Below are 24,192 nucleotides of genomic sequence, written 5' to 3'. Positions count from 1 at the left end.
CCCCCCCATCTCCAGCCCCCAGTAAGCACTGTTCTACTCTCTGCTTCTGTGAGTTTGAATAGCCTGGTATTCTTAGTATCATTTCACAACTATCTCATGAGCTCTCACCTTGGGTGACTCCAAATTACTCAACCATGACTCCCTAGGTCATCTTGCCATCCTCCCCAGTGCTGAGCCAGCATCTTTCACACAATAAATGCTTAATAAATGTCTTATTCCACTGAACCTATGTGTGTTTTATGACCACACAGCTTTCCACATCTTTTAATCACAGGAAACTTCCTACAAAATTAATCTCTCAGTTACATTATGGCAAGAATGTCGCTAAGCAACAGAGAATGCAGCAATAAAGCAAGCGTTGCATGTCCCCTTTGTGGAAAGGGCTGACACGCCCAGTCCTCCTTACATTCTCTAAGCCTCTGATTTTTCAGAATAACAGGCAAGCATCAAGATACTGATGATATAGTCCATTTAAAACTGACCAACTGGGCTTCCCTGGTGGCGCAGTGGTTGGGAATCCGCCTGCCAATGCAGGGGACACAGGTTCGAGCCCTGGTCTGGGAGGATCCCACATACCGTGGAGCAACTGGGCCCATGCGCCACAACTGCTGGGCCCGCACTCTAGAGCCCGCAAGCCACAACTACTGAGGCCCATGTGCCTGGAGCCCATGCTCTGCAGCGGGAGAGGCCACCGCACCGCAACGAAGAGTAGGCCCCGCTCACCGCAACTGGAGAAGGTCCACACACAGCAACGAAGACCCAACACAGCCAAAAATAAATAAATTAATTAAAACAAACAAACAAAACTGACCAACCTGTATTGAAAGCATTAGAAACTAACTTGAAAGGAGTCCCACTGGCCAAAAATGGGACATTTGAACAAGGGTGATGGGTACACAAAGATTCATTAAATTATTCTCTTGATCTTTGTGCACGTTTGAAAAGTTCCACAATACAAAGCTGGGGGGTGGGGGGAGGCTGTGACTTTTAAGTTTATGGTACACTGATTTAAAAAATCACACCATTACAAGTCAGCTTTTCACCTACTATGCCTGGGGAGGGGTTACTATAGTTGTAAATAACTGAAATCTGTTAGATCTGAGGCTGGAGGGGACCCAGCCAGATCAGAGAGCCTTGAAATAGAGGCCAAGGAATGTAGGCTTTACATGGGGGCAACAGAGCCTGGTCAGGGTCCCCCAGTATGTACCACCTCCTCCCAAAAGTTAAAGTTACTGTCATCAATGTCTCCAGATACAAGGTACCTCACATTCATCATGGACACATCAGTATCAGAAATCGAGAGATTTAGACAAGTCAAAGGTGGTTTGGCCCTCAGGTCTTGGGCAAAGAGAAATGAGGGGGAATTTATCTTTGGAGATGTGTCCCTGTACCCCTAAATTATCAGGCCTACGCTTAAGTCACGTGCTCTAATGTTCCTACAATGATCCAATCTAGGCCCCTTCTTCCCCAAAGGTCCAAAATTAATTTTTGACTTCATCAATACTCCTATTTCCTATAGATCGGTGTTCCCAAACTGAAATTTATTAACACACCCTACCTATATCTCTTCTATATGATCTCTATTTGCCAAGATGACTACGTTCAACTTTATGTTCTATAGTTTTTATTATGAAATCAATAGGTATACTGCATGTTCTTAAACTACACAGCCCCCAGAGCAGATTCTGATCTGAAGCCCATCCCAATTCTTCTGCCCCCAGAAGATGTCTACCCACTCTTTTTAAGAATCACTGCTATAAGGATTGGGAATCTGATTCACAAATGAAAAAGGGATTGTTCCCTGTTTCATTCTATTAAAGGTAATGCTATTTTATACATTATATATTTTTTCTTTTTAAATAAATATTTTTTTCTACCCTTGATTATTTCAAGATAAATTCCCAGAAGAGGAATGGTTGCCACAAAAGATAAAAACACTCAAGACTTCTGTTCCATCACCATCTGCCCTCCAGAAATGGTGTACTAATTGACATGCCCACTTCATTGACTTCTGCTGTTAACATTTTTTAAATCTATGCCAACTGTGGAGGTGAAAAAATGTCCCTTCATTGTTTAGTGATATATGAATTGCAGCTCTCGGCAAATAAGCCATACTCTGCCTGAACAAAGTCCCTTTGATACTTAGTGGAAATGAAACTACATGGAATTAGTTCCAAGCAATTTAATAATTCTTCCTCACAGTGTGTGCAGTACCACTAACTGCCACCAGGTGGTGGTGGGCTGGGGGGGAGTCTAAATTCATAAGGATCTTAACCTAAGTGTGGCCAGTTGAGTCTCTAATAAGAGCAATAATTACAATAGCAGATAATTTTTATTGAGCCTTTACTGTGAGTTTGACACAATACTAACTGCTTAATATGCACTATATCGTTTAATCTTCCCAAAAATAGCCCCTGAGAGCATCATTTGTTACACTGTTAAAAAAAACAAAAACCAAAAAAAAAAAACCCACAAAACTTTATGAAAGTACCAGAAATACCAGAAGAAATTACACAATTGCTCTCAAAAGCAAATACTCAGAATTACCAACACCTGGGGACCATTAATAGCCTATTAATTAAACTATTATTTAATCACTAGCTAAGTAAATCCAAGTTACCAATTTACTTTGCTTAATTTTGTAGAACAGCAGGCCTCCCTCGGCCATGTAGTTGCATCCTGCCGGGCTATAAAGGGATTCTGGTGTGAGACAGTGTACCCTAAAGGTCCCCTATGGATCCCCAACAGCCTCCTGAAGCAGGCTGTTTATCCCCACTAAACCAATTATTATTCCTATTTCCCGGATCAGAAAAGTGAGGCTCAGTAACTTGCCAGTGATCACACAAATAGTAGCAGCACTAGGATTCAAACCCAGGTCTGACTCCACGCCCAGGCTGCTCTCTGATCTGCTTAGCCCTCTTCTTTCAGACCTAGTGACAGCCTCTAGTGCTCCAGCTCAAATTACATATCAATTAGCAATCTGATTGTCAGCAGGGACAACCTAGGAAGAGCTGTGCCTGCTTCCCTCATCTCCATTTGTTGGCTCCTCCCCTCCCTTCCCCACTCCCATCACCTCCCCCCTTCTAGGTCTCAAACCTAGGGTCCACAGCTCCCCACCCCAACCCAGGTGCACCCCTCTCACTCTAACTAGGGTTCTGAAATAATTTCCACTGTTGATCTGCTAAGAATGTATGTTTGAAAAGTAACTGTAGCAATAATATGGGGCTTTAAAATGGTCCACACCTCAGGGGAACTGGATGCTGACATTCTGCCTTAGCACCTGACAGTCCTAAGTAAACAAACACTTCCCAAAGAAAGAGATCTCCAAGAGAAGCTTATTAGAAACTTCGAGGCTAGAAAGCACATTATAGCTTAAAACTGCTTAGGAACGTCCATAACTGGTTATAGATGACAACACAACAAGCCTTCTCTGCTACGTTAGCCTTTATTAGAAACTGCCCTTCCCTTCCCCCCAACTGCCCTCTGTACAGATCATCTTTTTTGTCTGCTGTTCTGCTAGACAGAGTGCTACCCGTTCTTATGCATGGTTGTAGGACAACAAGCAGCCCAGAGACCCCACAGTGGGCCCTCAGCAAAATTTAATGAATGAATGTATTTTGATATAGTCATAAAACTGTCTACCATGCACAGAACGAGTATCATACATGGTAAAACAATCAGTACACCAAAAAGCTGCATTAAAGTAAAAACGGTCAAATAAAATAGCAAAATCCAAATGCAATGGAAGTTCCTCTTGGGCTAAGCAAAGACCCATAGACAAGACTAAATAAAATAGCAGGATTCCAATACCATAAAAGAACAAAGGGGAAATAATCAGCAAAATTCCCAAAACACTAACATTGACTAAACCACCAGAAGATTGTAATAAGTACATTTAATATGCACCTTAAAAATCCATCTGTTAGGGGACTGAATGTTTGTATCCTCCCCCCCAAAAAAATTCATTTGCTGCAACCCTAACTCCCAGGGTGACTGTATTTGGAGATCAGGCTTTTAAGGAAGTAAGTAAGATTAAATGTGGTCCTAAGGATGGGGCCCTGGTTCAAGAGGATTAGTGCCCTTAGAAGAAAAGACATCAGAGAGCTTGCCCCTTCCCCCACTAACCCCAGGGCTTAAAAAGAGGCCATGTGAGCACACAGAGAGATGGCAGCCACCTACAAGCCAAGAGAAGAGCCCTCAGAATGAAACCTACCTTGCCGGCACCTTGATCTGGACTTCCTAGCTTCCAGAACTGTGAGAAATAAATTTCTATTGTTTAAGCCTCCCAGTCTGTGGTCTTTTATTATGGAAGGCCAAGCTGACTAACACACCATCTAATGATATTTTAAGTCCACCAAGGGTCAAACTATGTCCTAAAATTTCAGCAAAGACCAGAGAAAGTTGGCCAGATTTTACCTCTACTGCTGTTTGTAGAAAAGGGAGTTCTTTGAAGTCAATACTCAGGATGGGAACCATGACTAAAAATCTGTGACACTGAGACCTCAGACAGATATTAGGATATTAATGCACTACTGTTCTTAAAGTGAAGTGAAATAACCAAGACAGTGGATGCAGAGAACCTGGGCTCAAATCCTGAATTCAGCACTCACCTAGCTGTGTGACTTTGGGCAAGTCAATTAACCTCTAATGCTTCATCTGTAAGACAGGGTTAATACTCCCTACTCTGCTTTATTCCCTCTACACAACTGTCCTGCAATGGGAGTAAAGAGGCACAGACTAGATCTTCAATAAATTTTAGTTCTTTGCACCCCTCTCACCCATACTGAACTGCTTCCAAAAGTAGAATAGTGGTCTAAATACAGTGTATACTCAAATACTTATTGGCTCTTTTATTCATAGACACACAGTTCAACGAATATGTAATGGACTCCTGCCAAAGGCTCAGTACTGTCCTAGAGTATGTGGGAGATACAAAGACAAGCTGAAGGAGCATTGGCACGCAGAAACTGACAACCAAAAGGAGAGGTACAATGAAATGGACACCATAACAGAGGACAAAGCACCCTGGGTGTTCAGAGGAGAGAAGAGGTTAATTTGCACTCTTCATGAACAAGAGGACATTTGAGCTAGATCTTTAAGAATGTATAGGATATGAACAGAGAGAGCTGAAGGAGATCATTCAGATAAATAATTGATAAGAAAGGACCTGGATTCTGAGTGGTGGTGATGTTAATGGAAAGGAGGCAGTGCATGCCAGGGACTGTTTCAAAGTGAGAAATGACCAGGACGTGTGTGTGTCCGCACTACGGTGGGGGATCAACAGAAAGTAGAGACAAAGAGGATACAGGAGGATTAAACAAGCACCTAGAGCACCTACATGCGCAGGCACCGGAAGGAGGGGTATTCCTTAAGATCCAGGAGACCACAGTCCAGTGAAGACATATCACAACACAGTGTACTGTGGATGGGCTGGTGACAAGGCAGTGTGATAAGCACAGTGACAGAGATGTACCCAGGGATGTTACTCCAGGACTGGGTGGGATCTAGAATAAGGACATTAATTCCTATCAGAATAGACTGGAAATAGAATTAGCATTAGAACAAAGCAGGGCCACTTTGGAAAGACTGAAAGAAGGAACAAATACAGAATTGGTGAGTAAGCTGCAGGAAATGTGGCAGCCAATCCCTGAAGGGAGGCCTGGCCACAGGTTATGGGTGATTAGAGTTTGCTCTAAAGAGATGAGAGCCTATTTCCTATCCTGGTCTGTTGACTCTGTCTCCTGACTCAGCATCCCCCAAACAACTTTTTTTGGAAACAACATAGATCCTAACATGTTATAACTAAAAAAGGACTTCAGTCCAATCCTCTAATTTTACAGATGAGGAAACTTAGGCTTAGAGCAAACTATGGGGGTTCCCGGGGCCCCAGTAACAGAGGAGGGCCTAAAAGCAAAGCTTCATTATTTGTTTTCAACCCCTCCCCCCACATCTCTTCTCTGGAACCCTCCCGTCATCAAGATGCCCTTTTGCTAGGTACCCTCAAGCCTTCCCCACTATCCCAACTGAAAACTCGAGGGCACTGTTCTCAACTCTAACACTCACTCTGTGACGTCAGGCAAGTCCCCTTTCCTCCCTGACTGTTGATTCCTCATCTCTAAAAAATAAAGCTGCAATGGGTGTTCTCTAAAGCCCCATCCGGTGCTGGCAGTCCATACTAGCACTGCTGCTACAATGGTTTTTCTGCAACCTAATTTCCACAGTTCTCTGCCAAAGACACATAGATGGTATTTTCTGATTATTTATGAGGCTAGTGGAGCTACTAGCCAAAGAGAACACTGCCACAGAATAAAGTGATCTCAGCACTTCAGAGGATTTAAGGCCCAAGCCCAGGTTTAACTCTATAGGTTAAGTAGTTCCAAGTGAAACATCTAAAGCAGGTGATGGGATCTCTCTTTCCCCAGCTCCTTGAAGACCACCTGGTACACAGTAGGTACTCCATAAATATTTGTGGAATATACGTTGAAACTAACCTGCTCGCCATTCACATTTTTTTACTAATTATATCTAGATGTTCTACTATCTTAAATTTCTTCTTCTATAAAGGATTTCTCATAACAAAAATCATTTCCTGGCTTCTTCTTGTAAATACTGTTGCATGCCAAATTTTTTACAACATGATACAACAAATTTCTACAGCTGTGATGCCTTCATGATTTCATTTGAGGCAGAGGTAAGAATAGTCAGACATTACTGTCCCTGTGCACACCTTGCCGTGTACCTGCTCTCGCGTGTTCAGACCTGTCTACTCAGGATGGCCACTCACCTGTGCCCTCTCTGTCTTCTTTCTTTCCCTTAGGGGAGCTTCCAGTCTAAACCTAGCACTAAACTTGCTTCCTCCAGGGCTCTCCCTCCCCTTTCCCTTCGTCACCCACTCCAGGCAGCCAAGTAACTGGGAAGTGTTTATTTTTACCATCTGTGTCTGAGGGTGACTGTGAGCAGAACCAGCCTTGTGTTTAAGGCAAGAGCTCCGCCCTCCCATCCCCCCTCCCTCACAGTTCCCTCTGTGAACCAGAGGCAGGTTCTTAAAGGTCCTGACCCCTTCCTTCCCCTCCCCCACCGCTCCTTCCTAAACCATCTCCCCACCCCCATCCCAGTCTCCCTGAAATTCCCTTGGAGTCATTATTAAAGTACCCTCCACAGAAAGTGCTTTTACTATACAGAAAAGTCCCCTTATGCAGGTGTTCCTGCTCCAGCCTGCTTCTTGTCTGTGAGAACTCTCTCCTCTAGGCCCACCACTTCAGCATCAACGGCTCTCAAATCTCTGGGCCCAGGGTCTCAAGTATTTATCTTTTCCTGCAGCCCTCAGAATTACTCTGTACTGCAATCTATCCGTACCCTCGAGGGGCTCCTCTATCTGAGCTCCTGAGGCACGGAACTACATTTTATTTGTATCTTGAGCACACAGTTGACTCTCGGTGTTTGTTCAAAAGAAAGTAGGGGGCTTCCCTGGTGGCGCAGTGGTTGAGAGTCTGCCTGCCAATGCAGGGGACACGGGTTCGAGCCCTGGTCTGGGAAGATCCCACATGCCGCGGAGCAACTAGGCCCGTGAGCCACAACTAGTGAGCCTGCGCGTCTGGAGCCTGTGCCGTGCAACAAGAGAGGCCGCGATAGTGAAAGGCCTGCGCACCGCGATGAAGAGTGGCCCCCGCTTGCCGCAACTGGAGAAAGCCCTCGCACGAAACGAAGACCCAACACAGCCAAAAAAATAAATAAATAAATAAAAATAAATAAAAAATCCTTCCCTCTAAAAAAAGAAAAAAAATATATATATATATACATATATGTTGGATGTAATTTGCTTAAAAAAAAAAAAAAAGAATGTAGGGGTGTCAGGGAGAACCTCTCTCCAGCCCCATCTTCTCTCCTCAGCACAACACACATTTCCAGTTGTCTCCTAGCCACCTCTATCTAGCTGTCCATTATGGGTACCTCAGAAATCTCCAAAAGCAAACGAATTATTCCTCTACCCCCAGACCTCCTGATTTCTGATAATTTCAGCCACATTAACTTGGCTCAAAGCAGAAACCTCAGCGTGCTCTTCAATCACATGGAACCACTCATCACACTTACCACTACTACACATTTTACCTCAATATCTCTTCTCTCTGCTCCGATCCTCACTGCCTATGTCCAAGGTCAGCCCTAGTCTCCCAAAATGATCTCCCAGACTTCCAGCCCCTCTTCCACACAGCCACCAGAGGGATCTTCCTTAAACAGAGTGATGATGCCACAGTCCTGCGTGTAAACCTCTGACATCTCCCCCACTGCCTAAGCAATAAAGTCCAAACTGCTCACAAGGCATTCAAGGCCTTTCCAGATTTGGCCCCAATTACAGTGCCCCCTCCACCCCACCCCAAACCACCCTTTTCATGTATGTTTCAACCCGGCCAGACGAAACTCACCTTCGTGCCCTTGAACCTACTGCGTTCTCATGCCTCTGCGCATGGGGCCTCCTCTGGCTGGAATTCTTTACCCCAAGATCCACCAAGGGCTCATCTTCAACCCTCAAGGTCCAACTCTCATGAAATTTTTGTGAAGCCTTTCTCAACTAATACCCAGGCTATTATGTTTATTTTATTTATAACAGCTTCCTCCTAAAATGAGTTTGAGGCAGCGTACAAACTACGTACACGCTGCAACTAGATTTTTTTTTAAGAGAGAGGATATCGGGGCAAAGAGAAGACAGAGGTAAAAAAGATAGAAGTTAGGAATTCAAATTTGTAGCATTCAAAACCTCTGTGATAACGTCTCATCTTGTTAAATCTTGTTAAAGAGGTAGATTAGCCCTGAGTATTCTATCCAGAATGAATGAGTTACTCTTCTCTGAGCTCACTGCCAGTTGTATATGATTGTACTTCCCATATTTTCTGTGATTTGCTCATTGTGTCCATCTCCCTCACTAGGCTGGGAAATTCCTAAGGGAAACACATAATTTCTGACTCATCTCTCTCCCCAGCATGAAGCATATGACTCAGCATAAGACTGCTGCTCAGCAGACAAGCATTAAACAACTGTCACCATGGACAGGGAAAAAGGTCCTAGTGCTTGTTGAGCTCCCTACCAGGCATTTGAAAAAACATTCTTTAATCCTCACCAAAAAATTACATGGCGGAGAAATAGCAGACCTAGGATTCGAACCTCCCACTGTCTGTCTCTCCAAAGCAACTGCTCTTTTTACTAAGCACACGGCTCCCTACTTTCACCATCACTATGTGCCCAAACACCCCCTCCTTCAAGTCCTGGTTTTAAAACAACCCTTCTCTAAGAAGCCTTTCCTGCTCCCTCAGGAGAAAAGTCAGCCTGAGTTCAGCCCCGACCTTAAACAACACTCAAGTAAGACACGGTCACAGTCGGGAGAGGAAGGGGTGCCTTCTGGGTAGCCGAGCACTAGTGGGCCGGGTGGGTGTTCTTCAGATGGTGTTGTGGGTCCTCAGCTCTCCTTCTACCCCCTGCCCCTGGGTGCAATGCCTGGGCCTTCCTGCCTTTCTCTTCCTTCTTCAGGGTCCAAAGCCTTCCAGTTCTCCCCATTTCAAACTGAACCCCAAAATAATCTCCTCAGGCCCATTGCTTCTCTAACCAAGGGAACTGTATTCAAACACACTCCATTACATCAGTTCAGCCTTTGTACTGATATTTTAAGCATCTTACCAATCTTCAGGGTTGTTGAGCATCCCAATTGCCTCAAACATAGTAAAAGAATTTCAAGAATCATGAGAAGCGACCATTACATTTTACGAGGCCCCGTCACCTGGCGCTCAACCCATCTGAATACTTTTGGGGTGTCCTGGGAATAAGAAGAGACAATCCACCGATCTCACCCCAGGATCCCTCCCCCCTCTCTCCTCCCAGACAGGATGCGTGGTCTCTAAGGGCAGGATGGAATCCTGGTCCAGAAAACTGCTGGGGTGGTAGACGCTGGTCCCTTCCTCCATATCCTCTTCCAGAGCTTCAGAATCCTCCCTTCTCATCCCCGTCCACCCCTGTCTCTCTGGCCCCAAACTCCCCTAGCAGTCCTCAGTCCTAACTCAGGAACTATGTTTTTGAATTAATATTCAACAATTTCCTTGGTAACACAATTGACTTATCTGACATACTAAAATGCACACCCCTGGCCCTGATATTATCCTACCTCCCGGTTTTAAATGCGTAACAAATATATCCTATAACCACTCTCCTGACACTGCAGGAACATCTGTGATCTTAAATGTTACCATACCTAAGAATCACCCAATCTCCTGAATCAGAATAGGGAGACTAAATTTTCTCTATTTCCTACTCCTAAATAAAAATTACTCGTGCAATTTACAGTAGCTACATCACAGAGCCAGTGTGATGACTTAATTAGATAACTCATGCCAACTGTTTGGTACCTAGGGCCTGGTATATAGAAAGTGCTCAATATTTAGCTATGATCATTTACGTACATTATCTCTCACAATAGCACCTGAGGGTAGGCATTACACCACGCACTCCCCTGCCACCATCCCTCCCCCCATCTCACCCCCATTTACAGAAGCAGGAGCCAAGGCTCGGAGCAAAGGAGATTTCCCAAGGTCAGGCGGGCACCGATGTGATGTTCAGCCCTCAGCCTCTGAGTGAGGGACCCCTCCCATTACACCCCTGTAAGGGACACAAGGGGTCTTAAAGGAGACGAGTATGGAAAAGCGCGAGCACAGTGCCCGGCGTACAGTGGGGACCCCGGGATAGGAAGACCCCGGCACTGCGAGTCATCCGGATTCCTCCCAAGCGGCTCCTCCACTCCCGGAGTCCAGAGTCCCCCGACCCCGGGTGCGACACTGAATCTCCCCGAGGTCCGCGCCCTGGGGCTTTGTACGCCGCAGGCCGGCCCCACTCACCGAGTCCCATCGCGGCGCGCGGAGGTGGCAGCCGGGCCTGCGGGGCAGGGGTCGTGGCGCCTGGGCCGGAAGCCCGCCCTGCCGGCCGCGCGGCCCCCGCACGTCTGGCCCGCGCCTCCCGCCTGACCCTCGCCCGCGCCCCCGCCTCGCTGCGGCCCGCCCGGCGGGCCAGCCTCCTACCTGCAGCGGCGGCGCAGCGGCCACGGCGATCGGGGGAGGGGCCGGCGAGATGCGAGCGCGGGCGGCCTCGGCTCCTCTCGCAGGCTGGGCGGCCGGGAGGGCCGCGGGCTCCGGAGCGCCGGGCGGCGGCGGCGCGCCCCCGGCCGGTCAGGCCCCACCGCGCGCGCAGCGGCCACAAAGCCCGGGAGCCGCCGCCCCCTCGCGGGCCGCCCGCCGCCTGCGGGTCCGCAGGCGCCGAGGAGGGCGGGAGCGCGGCCCCGCGCAGTCCCCACCTCCCCCACCCCTGGTCGCGGGCCTCCCCCGAGGTTCGGGGCGGGGCGCAGGGGGTCCCCCGCCTACCCACCCCTCGCCCTCCTGGCTGACATTCTTGTGCTGATTGAGTTCCCTCTTCCCACCTTTGCGGACGAGCTCCTGAAGGACTTGAAAAACTGTTTCATTTCCATGAACAACAAAAGAATGTTATTTGTCGCAAGGTATTTGGCGGCCATGGACGCGAATTAGCCCAGTCCAAACCCCCTGTCTGAGAAAGGCCCCTTTTCTTTCGGGACACCCTGCTACTTGAGTAGACAACCCTCCTTGGCTGGGTTCATCACGGAGTTGTGTTTTGTTTTGTTTTGTTTTTTAATTTGCGGGATGTCTCCCCCTAGGCTGCAGAGACTGTACCCTCTGCAGCCCAGGACCTGGTTCAGACACTGTGCGATGAGTAAGTGGAAATTTGTGCGCGGATGAATGAATGCACGACAGATGCAACTCTAGGACAAGGCACCTTTCATCGTGCCGCCACAAGGATGAGGGCTAGGTGTTTCTTTTGCCCTGTATCCATTGGGAAGATTCCAAGCTCAGAAGGGCACAGAGGGCTGCTGAACTTTCTCTTGTTATAATCGACGTGAAATTCAGATAACATAAAAATAGCCACTTTAAAGTCAACAACCCAGTGGCGTTTATTACATTCACAATGTTAAGCAACCACACTATCTCTATCTAATTCTGAAACATTTATCACCCCAAAAGGAAACCCCCTACCCATTAAGCAGTCACCCTCTATCCCTCCCTCTCCCCAACCAGGGGTAACCACTAATTTATTTTCTGTCTCTCTGGATTTGGCTATTCTAGACATTTCATATCAATGGAATCATACAATATGTAGTCTTTTGTGTCTGGCTTCTTTCACTTAGCATGATGTTTTCAAGGTTCATCCAGATTGTAGCATGTATCAGTACTTCATTCCTTTTCATGGCTAAATAATTGTATGTATACCACAGTGCGTTTGTACATGTATCCATTGATGGATATTTGTGTTATTTCCACCCTTTGACTACTGTGAATAGTGCTGCTCTGAACATGCCTGTAAACGTATTTGTCTGTATATCTGTTTTCAGTTCTTTGGAGTATATACCTAGGAGCGGGCTTGCTGGGTCATATGGTAATTCTATGTTTAACTTTTTGAGGAACTGCCAAAAAGATTTTCCATAGTGGCTAAGTGAATGATTTTACATTCCCACCAGCAATGTATGAGGGTTCCAAATTCTCCACCACCTCACCAACACTCGCTATTTTTTCATTTTTTAAAAATTTCTTGACTATATGTGAGGCTACTGCCACCCTCCCAGCTCCCATGACCCACAGCCCCACTTGGCTGAGAGGCTGAGAGGCTGAGCCAGGTCTTTTGACTACAAAGAAACACCCAAACACTTCTAGGGGTCAGAAGCACCAATAAAAATAAAGACCCTTACTATAACTTAGACTTATACTGCTCCTTGTTCATTATTTTAACAAATTTGTCTGGTGTCCAAGAAGCTTTGAAATTGTCCAGAGAACTTGGAAACTGAGACCATCCCGAGAGAGTTACTATTGGCAAACAAACTTTATGACACTCACCTCACTGGAACCCAAGGCAGTACACCATTTCCACTTCGAGTTTTCCACCCTAGTGCCACGTTAGACGTCTATGAAGATTTCCTTCTAAAATGAGGATACAGCCAAGGGAAAACGATTGGAATGTGAAAACAGTCAATTCAGATTGGAAATCTGATTGACAGGTGGTACAGTAAGGGAAAAGAAAGCAATGAATTTAACAGACAGACAGGGGCCTGAATCCTGACTTTACTGCTTATACTTTGTGAACTAAGTTAACCACTTAGAATCTCAGGTTTTTCATTTCTAAGGTGAGAATAATGATACTTACCTGGCAGGGTGATGAAAGCTTCTAGTCTTGACTTTAATACATGATCAGTACCATTATTATTACTGCATGTTTTCAGCATTGTTATTATTGTTTAAAATAATAATATTTTAAATAATGATGATTGACATGAGCCACATGCAGAAATGCTGCTAAGGGAACAGAAACTCCTATCTAATCATGTGTCTCCTCCTCAAATCAAGAGAGTAAACTATCTCCAAAACTAATGTGACAAGGGCATCTTGTAATGTGTGTAATGTGGTCACTGCCCTCCCAGCTGTCTCCTTGTTCCCTTATTTCCCTCCTTGTTCCCTGCCCTTGGACAAGCTTCTTAACCCTCCTGAGTCTTATCTGTAAAGTGATGTAACAATACCTACTTAACAGGGTTGTTTGAGGATTCAGTAAGGTATTTATAAAAGGCTTAGTACTGTGCAAGTTACATAGAAAACACTCAATAAATGTTATCTATTATTTATTATTAATAATAAAGTTGCTATAACTTCTCTGTAGAAAGAGTCAATAGAAGGGTGGAGCCTACACAGAGTCTAATAAAAGGAAGCCTTTCAAGAGAACCCATCTGTGTGACTTGTCCCTTCCTCAAGAGCAGGAGGGCCATTCCAGTGATGGAGGTGAGTGATGCATTGCACTCTGATAGCTTGTTGAGAATAACTCTGAAAAACAGTTTCTCCTTTGCTCAGATCCAGTCTCACCAAGCAGACTTGACATAGGAGTTGGTTTCTACGTAAGTTTTCTTAAGGGAGGGAAAATGCACTGATCATCCAACCTGAATACTCCACAGTTTTAAGAAAGTACAGTTCTCCTAATACATTGAGGTTTAGTTTATCCAACCATTTTGACTGCTCAGATCCAGTATCCCTAAAATTGAATTAAGTATGGACATTAGAGACAACTTTAATCAGGCTTTCTTAGTGGCAAGGAAGAGATTCATTCAAACTCGCTAAAGGGAAAGGTGTTTATTGAATTTTAGGTGAATTTGAAATACAGGAACAACCCAAGTTACATAGGACCTCACAGAAACCTAAGAGCCACTAGGAACCAATTTTTCTCTCTCTCATTTGAGGTCAGTGTGTCTTTCTATGTCTCCGCCTCTGACTTCCTTTGTCTCTCTGTCTCCCTCTTTGTCTTGTTACATCTTTGTCTCTCTCTGGATATATGCTCCTTCTTCCCTACCTCTCAGCCTGCTCCCTCTGCTTACTCACCTGCACTTGGCCATCATGGACTCCCCAGCCTAGGGTAGAAACCTCCTGCTCGTCTGTTGGTTCATATTGACCTACACAAAAAAATGTGATTGGCCCAGCTCATCATTTCAAGATAGGATGCAAGTTGGCAGCCTGTGAATTGATTGCTTTTGGACTAGAAGTCTGCTTTAACTCAATCAGCTGTTATGAGATGGAAGGGAGGTATCATCTGGTACAAAAATAACCACCCCACACAGCAGAGATTGGGAGTAGGGGTATTCACCAGAAGCTGGCATGGGTGGATAGATGCACTGAAATCATTCTATTAATATGACCATACTTTCTGAACCAAATGTCAGAATAAATAGTATAAAAAGTATTTGCAGGGACTTCCCTGGCGGTCCAGTGGTTAAGATTCCACTCTTCCACTACAGCGGGCATGGGTTCCATCCCTGGTCCAGGAACTAAGCTCCCTCATGCCGTGTGGTGTGGCCAAAAAAAAAAAAAAAATTATTTGCAATCCACTCTCTAACGGTAGAGACAGTCTGAGGTATAGTTCAAATACTGAAATCTCAGAACTTCTGAAGCATTTTGATAGCTAATGACAACAGACCAAGACTTTTGAAATTGAGACTTTCCTGAAAAATCTTAGTCACCGTAAGATGGTGAGTGATCTTATAAAGCAGAATACCTACATCACAGAATTGTTGAGAGGATTAAATGAGTAACATATATAAATCACTTTAGTAGTTCCTATATAAATGTTATTATCACATAATAGAAGACTGGATAGCCCTTAATCTATGGTGACCCCACCAAGATACAGCTATCCTGTTAGGCAGTCTGTGGCTGCTAGACAATCTGTCTCTTTGCACATTTCTCTTCAAACATAACATCAAACACCAGACAAGTAGGAGAATAGTTTTCAGGAAGCTTCAGAGGCTGGCAGTGATGCTTTCCACTAAGTACATAGAGTTGATTTTTTATCTGAACATCCCCTTCCCTAAATTGGAGAAGGGCAGACTATTCTTCAGATGGCTAGATAGATCCAAATATCTTTTGTAAGACATGAGCATGGAGAAAAACAAAAATGTCTCAACTTACAGGATCCAGCTGTCCAGGGAAGGAATGAGGGGTGAGGAGCTGGGAGTGCTGAACAAGAGCATACAGGTGGAGTCGTTAGGAGACCAAAAGCTACTGCTGATGGAGCAACCTAGAAGAGTGCCAGGTCAGAAAGTGATGGGCTATCAGGGCCAGAATGAAATACAGGCTGCATGAAAATTCCAGAACTCATGGATTTCAAATGCCTATACTCTACCTTTCCATGAGACCCACCTTGTCTATTTTAAAGTGGCTGGATTTGCAAGCTACTGGCCACTGGAACTGCTGGTGCCACAGCAATTTGATGTTGAGGTGGTTTTGGTGAACATGCTATCAGTATCTAGGTTTATTAGTTACTCACTGTGGTGTAACAAGTTACCAGAATTGAGAGGCTTAAACCAATGAACATGTATTGTCTCACAGTTTCTGTGGGTCACGAAGCTTATCTAAACAGTTCTGCCTTGGGGTCTCTTACAAGGTCACAGTCAAGATGTCAGCTGGGGCAAGAGGCAGGTTCTAGTTTGTCCTCGAGGGTCCCAGTGTTCTTTGTGGGCCCAAATTTGCCCTGGAAGGTTCTAGTTTGTCCTTGATCTTGTCCACATCCAGCTTTCCTTCCCAACTGCCAGTCTGGCTGACCTACAGTGACTTCAGGCTCAACACTAAACTCGAGGCAACAGCAGCCTACATAGACTGTTCCACCAGCTGCCACAGTTGCATGAGGTCTAACCCCTTTTAAATGTCTGAAGACACTGCTACAAGCCTGTGTTACTTTTCATAGAGCTGCTTGAAACTGTTCTACATTTCTTTTTTTTTTTAAGATTTATTTATTATTCATTTATTTATTTTTTGGCTGTGTTGGGTCTTAGTTGTGCCATGCAGGCTCTTTCGTGGCAGCACGCAGGCTTCTCTCTAGTTGTGGCGGGCAGGTTTTCTCTTCTCTAGTTGTGGCGTGCAAGCTCCAGGGTACATGGGCTCTGTAGTTGCAGCACGTGGGTTCCAGAGCACGTGGGCTCTGTAGTTTGCAGCATGCAGGCTCTCTAGTTGAGGCACATGGGCTCAGTAGTTGTGGCGCACGGGCTTAGTTGCCCCGTAGCATGTGGGATCTTAATTCCCTGACCAGGGATCGAACCCATGTCCCCTGCATTGTAAGGTGTATTCTTTACCACTGGACCACGAGGGAAGACCCTGTTCTACATTTCTAGACCTACTCTGCCACTAATAGGCTGTGAAATCTTGGGGAAGAGGTTTAGTGTCTGAAAAATGAAGAGTTTGGTTTAGATCCCTAATTGTAGCTTCAATATTAGTTGCTACTACTCTCTGTTTTTCACTATCAAATTTCTAACTCAGCAATTCCACTTCTAGGTCCTCTCCTAGAAAAACATTTGCCTGTGATTACAAAGAGGCATGTTTATTGCAGCTTTGATAATGGAAAATAAAGGAAGGTATAGAGAGGAGACAAAGGAAGAGAGATGGAGAGGAAGAGGGAGGGAAAGGGAGGGGGGAGGGAAGGAAAGAAAGAAAGAAAGGAGGGAGGGAGGGAGGGGACTTCCCCAGTGGTCCAGTGGTTAAGACTGCGCTTCCACTGCAGGGGGTTGGGGTTCGGGGAACTATGATCCCACATGCCCCGCGGTGCGGCCAAAAATCAAAAAAAAAAAAAAAAAAACAGAAGGAGGGGCAGGGAGAGAAGGGAAAAATCACTGGAAGCAACCTAAAAGTCCATCAATAGGGAATGCTTCAATAAACTATGGTACCTCATAGGACTGACAAAGCAGTGTATGATGTGTTTGTTTGCTTATTTTTCTTTTGTTCTATTTTATGCAGCCATTTTGACTCCACAGTTTTAGACCTGGTCAACATTTTAGTCCTGGGCATATTCTCACCAAGGACATTTTGATCCAACAAAGAGTTAGCTTGCTCTTAACTCTACTGTGAGTATGAGTAGTTAGTATTACTATGGGCAAAGCTAAAAAAGCAATAGGTCAATGAAAAATGACACGGAAATATTATTCTTCTGGAGTATCTGAAAGGATTTGCTTACAACATTCTCATAAGTTAATCAATAATTAACTAAAGATGTCACTATGTTGTCCAATTCATAATCAGTATTTCTGGCAGAAATAATTAATACAAAATAAAATTGACAAAGGCTAAAACTGCACATGGCAAATGTCAGATCTGCTAACCTCGACTTGGGAAAACAGGACTTGCTAGATACACTATTCACAAACTTGCACTCAAAATGGCAGAAAAGCTAATCAATTAAATTTAAAATAGAAAATTTTCATAGAAAAGAATTGATCCTGTTAATTCTATTAATTATAATTTCAGTAAAATCGAAATGTAAAAATTTGGAAATCATTTAACTGTGCTCGCTGGCCAAGGAATTAAATGAGTGTGATAGAATTGACTCCAGAAAATATATTCTCAACAAAAATTTGTGAATGATTGTATAATTCCGACTGATATTCTTATGTTCTTAAACTTGTGTTCAAAATGTCCTTGAGTCAAAAAATAGCAGAGTCAAAATCCTGCTGTTAAAAAAGTCCTGGTTTCTCTCTACAGGCTCTATGCTCTCACATTTCTTCTTAGTTCTTAGAGTTAATTCTTAGAGCCAGTGGTTTGAGAACCACTTCTGTAGCCAGATAAGAAAGGAGGGTCCAGTGCATACCAATTAAAATCCCCAAAGCATTTTTCCTGGAATTTGACAAGTTGATTCTAAAATTCATCTGCAAGAGAAAATGTTCAAGAATAGTGAAGAAAGTTTTATTTTACTTTTTTGATCAGAGATGGGACTTGTCTTACCAGATAACAAAATATTCTATAAACTCATATAAATTAAACCTCCATGTTGCTATACAGGAATAGATAACTAAATCCAAGGACTAAAATAAAGCCCAGACATATTCTTGGACATGTGGGAATATCATATGTATAAACTATATGGAAAGGATTGATTAGTCCACAAATGGGGTTGAGATACTTAGCTATCCATTTACAAAGAAATAACATTTCTACTCTACATCATATTTAAAAAATTCCAGATGAATTTTAAAGCTACATGTAAAAGAATATTGTACAAGTATTAAAATAATATACAGAGGGCTTCCCTGGTGGCGCAGTGGTTGAGAATCCGCCTGCCAATGCAGGGGACATGGGTTCAAGCCCTGGTCCTGGAAGATCCCACATGCCACGGAGCAACTAAGCCCGTGCGCCACAACTACTGAGCCTGTGCTCTAGAGCCCGCGTGCCAAGAGCCCGTGCTTGGCAACAAGAGAAGCCACCGCAATAAGAAGCCCGCACACCGCAATGAAGAGTAGCCCCCACTCACTGCAACTAGAGAAAGCCCGAATGCAGCAATGAAGAGCCAACGCAGCCAAAAATAAATTTTAAAAAATAATAATAATATACAGATCTTGTTTGTTTTATCAAAAAAGATACTTTCCTATATAAGATACAAAAAGCAAAGCTATACAAGGCACTATTGATACATTTAACTATGTAAAAATTGAATTCTACACTCAGAGTGCCCAGATCTTAGATTCTAATACCATTCTCCAATAAAAGGAACCAGGGTTCCTTGGAGAAATGGTTGGTTCTATTAATAGGGTAGGAAATATACAAGATGAGTCTGGAGAATTTTGTAGTGCCAGAAGATAAAGAAGAGCTAAACTACATACACACACACACATACACATTCACACACAGTTATGGGGATGTGTCAAAGAGACACAGGAGCCAATTGAAAAAGCACCATTGGCCATAGTTGTAACAATTTGAGCAATAATACAAATAAAGTAGTATTGAATTAGAACCCAAAGTATAAAATAAATATCATAAGTCCATACATATATGATTGAATAAATAAGTAAATGAGGGAGAATAGATAAATCTGCCACGCCAAAGAATTCCAGCATAACTCCCCATTCCTTAAGTGTGGCCTGTGCACAGTGACTCTTCCAATGAGTACAGTATGTAAAGGGAGAAAAGAGTAACTTTATAGTGGATAAACCAAACAAACACTACCTCAGCCAGCTGATCAAGATTAATATCAATAGTGATAAGTCATGTTGATAGGCTTGAAATGAGGTGATAAGAAGGGCATTTTACTTCTGTGGTTTTCCTCCCCCAAACCCAAAACTCCAGTCTAATGATGAGAAAAACACCAGGTAAATCCCAACTGGGGGACAGAATACCTAACTAGTACTCCTTAAAATGACAAGGACATCAAAAACAAGGAAAGTCTGGAAACTTCTGCAGCCAAGAGGATCATAAGGGGACATGATGACTAAAAATAATAATGTGCTATTGTGGATGGGACCCTGCAACAGAAAAAGGACATTAGGCAAAAACTAAAGAAATCTGAATACAGTATAAGCTTTAGTTAATAATAATGTATCAGTATTGGTTCATTAATTGTGACAAAGGTTCCATACTTAAGTGAGATGCTAACAATAGGAGAAACAGAGTGTGGAGGTATATAGCAACGCTGTACTATCTTTAGTTCACTGTGACCTTGACAATTTTGAGGAGTATCAGTCAGGTATCTTATAGGATGTTCCTCAGCTTTTCCCAGTATTAGACTGGAGTTATGGATTTGGGGGAGGACAGTAGCTATTAGAACTTTTAAATATGAAATTCTAGGAATCTTGAGAAATACTATTTGCACATATGGAAAAAAAGGCATGAAAAGGGGTTTACTGAAGCATTATTGGAAAAAAAAAGTGAAAACTTAACACCTATTGATAAGAAAATGATTAAACTATGGAATAGCCATAGTGTAGTACATCATATTTCATTGACTTCAAGACGTCATCAATTATAGACATCATTATTTTATGTATCATTGAAAAAAAAAATGCTCCTAATAAAACTATGACACAGGGACTTCCCTGGTGGCACAGTGGTTAAGAATCCACCTGCCAATGCAGGGGACACAGGTTCAAGCCCTGGTCCTGGAAGATCCCACACGCCGCATAGCAACTAAGCCCGTGCGCCACAACTACTGAGCCTGCTCTCTAGAGCCCGCGAGCCACAACTACTGAGCCCAAATGCCACAACTACTGAAGACCGCACGCCTAGAGCCCGTGCTCCGCATTAAAGAGTAGCCACCGTAATGAGAAGCCCGCGCACTGCAACGAAGAGTAGCTCCCGCTCGCCGCAACTAGAGAAAGCCCGCCCGCAGCAACGAAGACCCAATGCAGCCAAAAATAAATAAATAAATTTTAAAAAATAAACAAATAAAGCTTTCTTATCATTTATAATTTTTATTTTATACTTATTCAGAAGGCCACATGAAACTTAAGACATGGATTTTTTTTTTTTTTTTTAAATTTTTTTTTTTTTTATTTTTTATTTTTATTTTATTTTTGGCTGTGTTGGATCTTCATTGCTGCGCACTGGCTTTCTCCAGTTGCGGTGAGCGGGGGCCACTCTTTGTTACAGTGCACAGGCCTCTCATCGTGGTGGCCTCTCCTATTGTGGAGCACGGGCTCTAGGGTGCGCGGGCTTCAGTAGTTGTGGCTCGCGGGCTCTAGAGCGCAGTCTCAGTAGTTGTGGCGCACGGGCCCAGCCGCTCCGCGGCATGTGGGATCTTCCTGGACCAGGGCTCGAACCCGTGTCCCCTGCGTTGGCAGGCGGATTCGTAACCACTGCGCCACCAGGGAAGGCCCCTAAGACATGGATTTTTAACTCCATATCATCCACATGCATACATTAAAATGAAAGTATTAATCAAATAAATTGATTAAAGCATATATAAATCTTCTTCTTCTCAGAGTCTGAACCATCTGAATCATGTTTAGACTCAGGATCATCAATATTCCAGGCTGCTAACATCCATTCTGCAAGTTTTGAAGCATCTCCAGCAGGCAATGACAATTACATCACTACTGCTGCCTAGCTGACAGCAATTGTAAGATGCATACTAATTTTAGAGATAATAACATGTGAATGAAAAAGTGTGCCTTAGAATAATGAAACGAGGGTATTATGCGGCAGCTAAAGCAACCAAGGAAGTTTCACACAGGCCACCATGGAAAGTTCTAATTCATTCATATCGCCAAGGAAAACTAGCAAGTTGCAAAACATATATAGTGTGAGTTCATTTATGGAAACTCTATATTTCTGTGGCAGACACTGAAAATTCAGTTACCCAAAAGATATTCACAACTCGCTTTTACTGTGCCATTCTATAGTTTAGATACTTGAAAAGTAAATTACTTCCCTAGACTCCCATGTTGATAGAGGGGTCATGTGATACAGTATGGCCAGTGACTTGTAAGCAGATGTTCTGGTAGGCTTCCTTTCTTGAATTAAAATATAAAACTTCACAGGATGGCTTTTGTCCTTTCCTGCTAATATGTGGACTCACCTTTAGAGAAGCAGCAATCACCTTGTGACCATGAGGACAAACCTGTGGATGGTGAAACCAAGACAGAAAGCCTGCTGGCTCTGAGCTCCTACCCCTGGGCTTCCTTTCGAATGAGACTAATAAACTGCTTCCTTTTGTTGGGTATTCAGTTGGCAGAATAAAGTCCTAACTGCTACAAGTCAGGGTACGGCTAGATTTTTAAGTATCTGAACAAAATGCACAGTAAACTGATGAGTGGAGTTGGGAATAGAATTGGGAGGGGATGTTGGGGGAATTTCCCTTCATTTTTAGTTTTTGAACTTTTTACAACGTAAAGGTATTCACATATTACCTATGTAGCCAAAAGAATTATTTTTGTAAGATTTATATCAGAAATGGAAAGAGACTCGCTGACAAGAAAGGCGCTTACAATGGGACAGTATCTCAGGCTGAGACCTTTGTTCAAATGACTTAGGTCCAGAAAAGACAAAAAGTTTTTCCACTGAGCTATCAGTTTACTATCCATTCAAAAAGGTTAAGCTGGATTGCTTTATTTGTTCTTAGACAGTTTAGAATGCTTCATAGTGCATACTAGTTCCTTTTCTAAAGGCTCTCAAACTACCTTTTTTTGTTTGTTTTTGGCCGCGTGTCTTGCGGGGATCTTATTTTCCCAACCAGGAATCGAACCTGCGTCCTCTGCAGTGAAAGCGTGGCATCCTAAGCACTGGACCGCCCGGGAATTCCCCTCATAAACTACCTTTGATATGATCCATCCTGGGTTTGATTGGTGCTCAGTAAAAGTCAAGATTACCAGAGTCCATTTTTCAAGATCTACTTTTTTCTCATTTCTAAAATCAGCACATTTTCCAGTCTTTAATTTCCTGTTACTGCTCATGTTCTCTGATATTTCCCAAAGACTACCAGCATAACAGCTGCATACAAAAGATCCTGGCACACAAAAAAACCATGATGATTCTTATGCTATTAACGTTCATGATAGTAATGGCACTTACCACTTATTGGGCATTTTCTTTGTGCCAGGCACTGTGCTAAGCACTTTACACACACTGTCTAATGTCATCTTCACAAAAGTCCCGTGAGCTCCATTTCACAGAAGTAGACCCTGAAGCTCGGGCAGGTAACTTGCCCAAAGCCACACAGGGGCACGCGGTGTCACAACAGACTGCGACCTGCAAAGCACCAGCTCTTGACCACCAAGCTTAATTGAAAAAAAGGCAAAATCAGCAAAAGTGTAAACTCAGGTCAGTCCCCAACAGGTTCTCTGCGTACCCTTCAAACACTCACTAAGCTGCCCCACTTAGCCAGAGTTGACTGCCATTCCGATCCTTTCCGTGTTTCCCTTATCACCGCCGCCTGAGCTCCGCAGGCTCCTCCCCTCCACTAGCCCGTAGCACCTTCTGCGCAAGCGCACTGTGGCCCGGAACTTGACTACGGCCCCGCGTGTCCCCGAGTGCTGTCGAGCGGAGCCGAGCCGAGGGAGCGCGCCGAGCGGGGCCGCGCCCGGCGGTGGGCGGGGCCTGCGTGGAATGCGCAGAGTGACGCGAGTTTTGGATTTGCGAATGATGGCGGGGATTATATGGATTACACTTCTCGCCGGGGAGGAGCCACAAGAAGTTTCCATTGCACAAGTATTTCATCTACCCATCCATTTATTCCAGAAATATGTGTTAGTGGCTACTGTGTGCGGGTACCCGCTTGGCATGAAGACTGTCCCCCCGGGGCTCCCCCACTTGATAGATACTAGAGAAACTGCGAGAGCGGGGTTCCTTGAACCTCACCCCCACACTCCAACATCCACACAGGAGAATTCCTAATACTGTAGGAGGAAAAGACGGCCCAGGTCAGGGTTCAGGTCTGCACCCACCTGGGAAATGGCCCCCAGGTTGTCTCTAGACTTGTCATTCCGTGCTCGTCTGTTCTCCCAGACATTTGTACTTACCCCATGCGCCCTTATGTCAAGGTTCTGTCAGCCCTGCTTACACTGTAGCGGGGTTAGAACACTCCACCATAATATAAGATGAGGAAAGGGCGCACTCAAAAGAGGAGCAAGTAGCTAGGGATGGGTCTGTAGAAGGCAGACGATTAAACCTCATGCTCACCCCTAGGATTATCACTGTGGTTCAAAGGAACTAGGTAATGATAGACCCAGTGTTCATAATACTTGGGAAAGTGTGGGCCCTCCCTCAGGAAGCTCTCAATGTTTAAAGAAAGAAAAAGTGTATGGGGGGGCGGGGCGGAGCGGAGAGTGGAATAAAATAAAGATCCCTCCCTCCCAAGTCTTCC

At 44.2% G+C, this 24,192-nt stretch overlaps 1 protein-coding gene across 6 annotated transcripts in view; it reads right to left on the bottom strand.

Moving 5' to 3' along the window:
• Positions 1-23,282, bottom strand: part of LOC118896920 (myb/SANT-like DNA-binding domain-containing protein 3) — a 166,893-nt gene extending 143,611 nt beyond the window's left edge. The window contains exons 1-2 of one of the 6 annotated variants that reach the window (XM_036855555.1): positions 23,194-23,282; positions 22,902-23,107 (exon numbers count right to left, since the gene is read on the bottom strand). The gene's annotated coding sequence lies outside the window, so the exon portion shown is untranslated. Of the gene's footprint in view, positions 1-6,784; positions 6,807-8,423; positions 8,826-10,877; positions 10,990-11,057; positions 11,196-22,901; positions 23,108-23,193 lie in introns of those variants that run through there. The other 5 variants (XM_036855557.1, XM_036855552.1, XM_036855554.1 and 2 more) reach the window with 5 other exon arrangements.
• Positions 23,283-24,192: the final 910 nt, after the last annotated feature.

Source organism: Balaenoptera musculus, chromosome 6 (genome assembly GCF_009873245.2).
Source record: "Balaenoptera musculus isolate JJ_BM4_2016_0621 chromosome 6, mBalMus1.pri.v3, whole genome shotgun sequence".
NCBI classification, from domain to species: domain Eukaryota; kingdom Metazoa; phylum Chordata; class Mammalia; order Artiodactyla; family Balaenopteridae; genus Balaenoptera; species Balaenoptera musculus.
The sequence above is the reverse complement of the archived record's forward strand: the minus strand, read 5'-3'. Positions and strand labels throughout refer to the sequence as shown.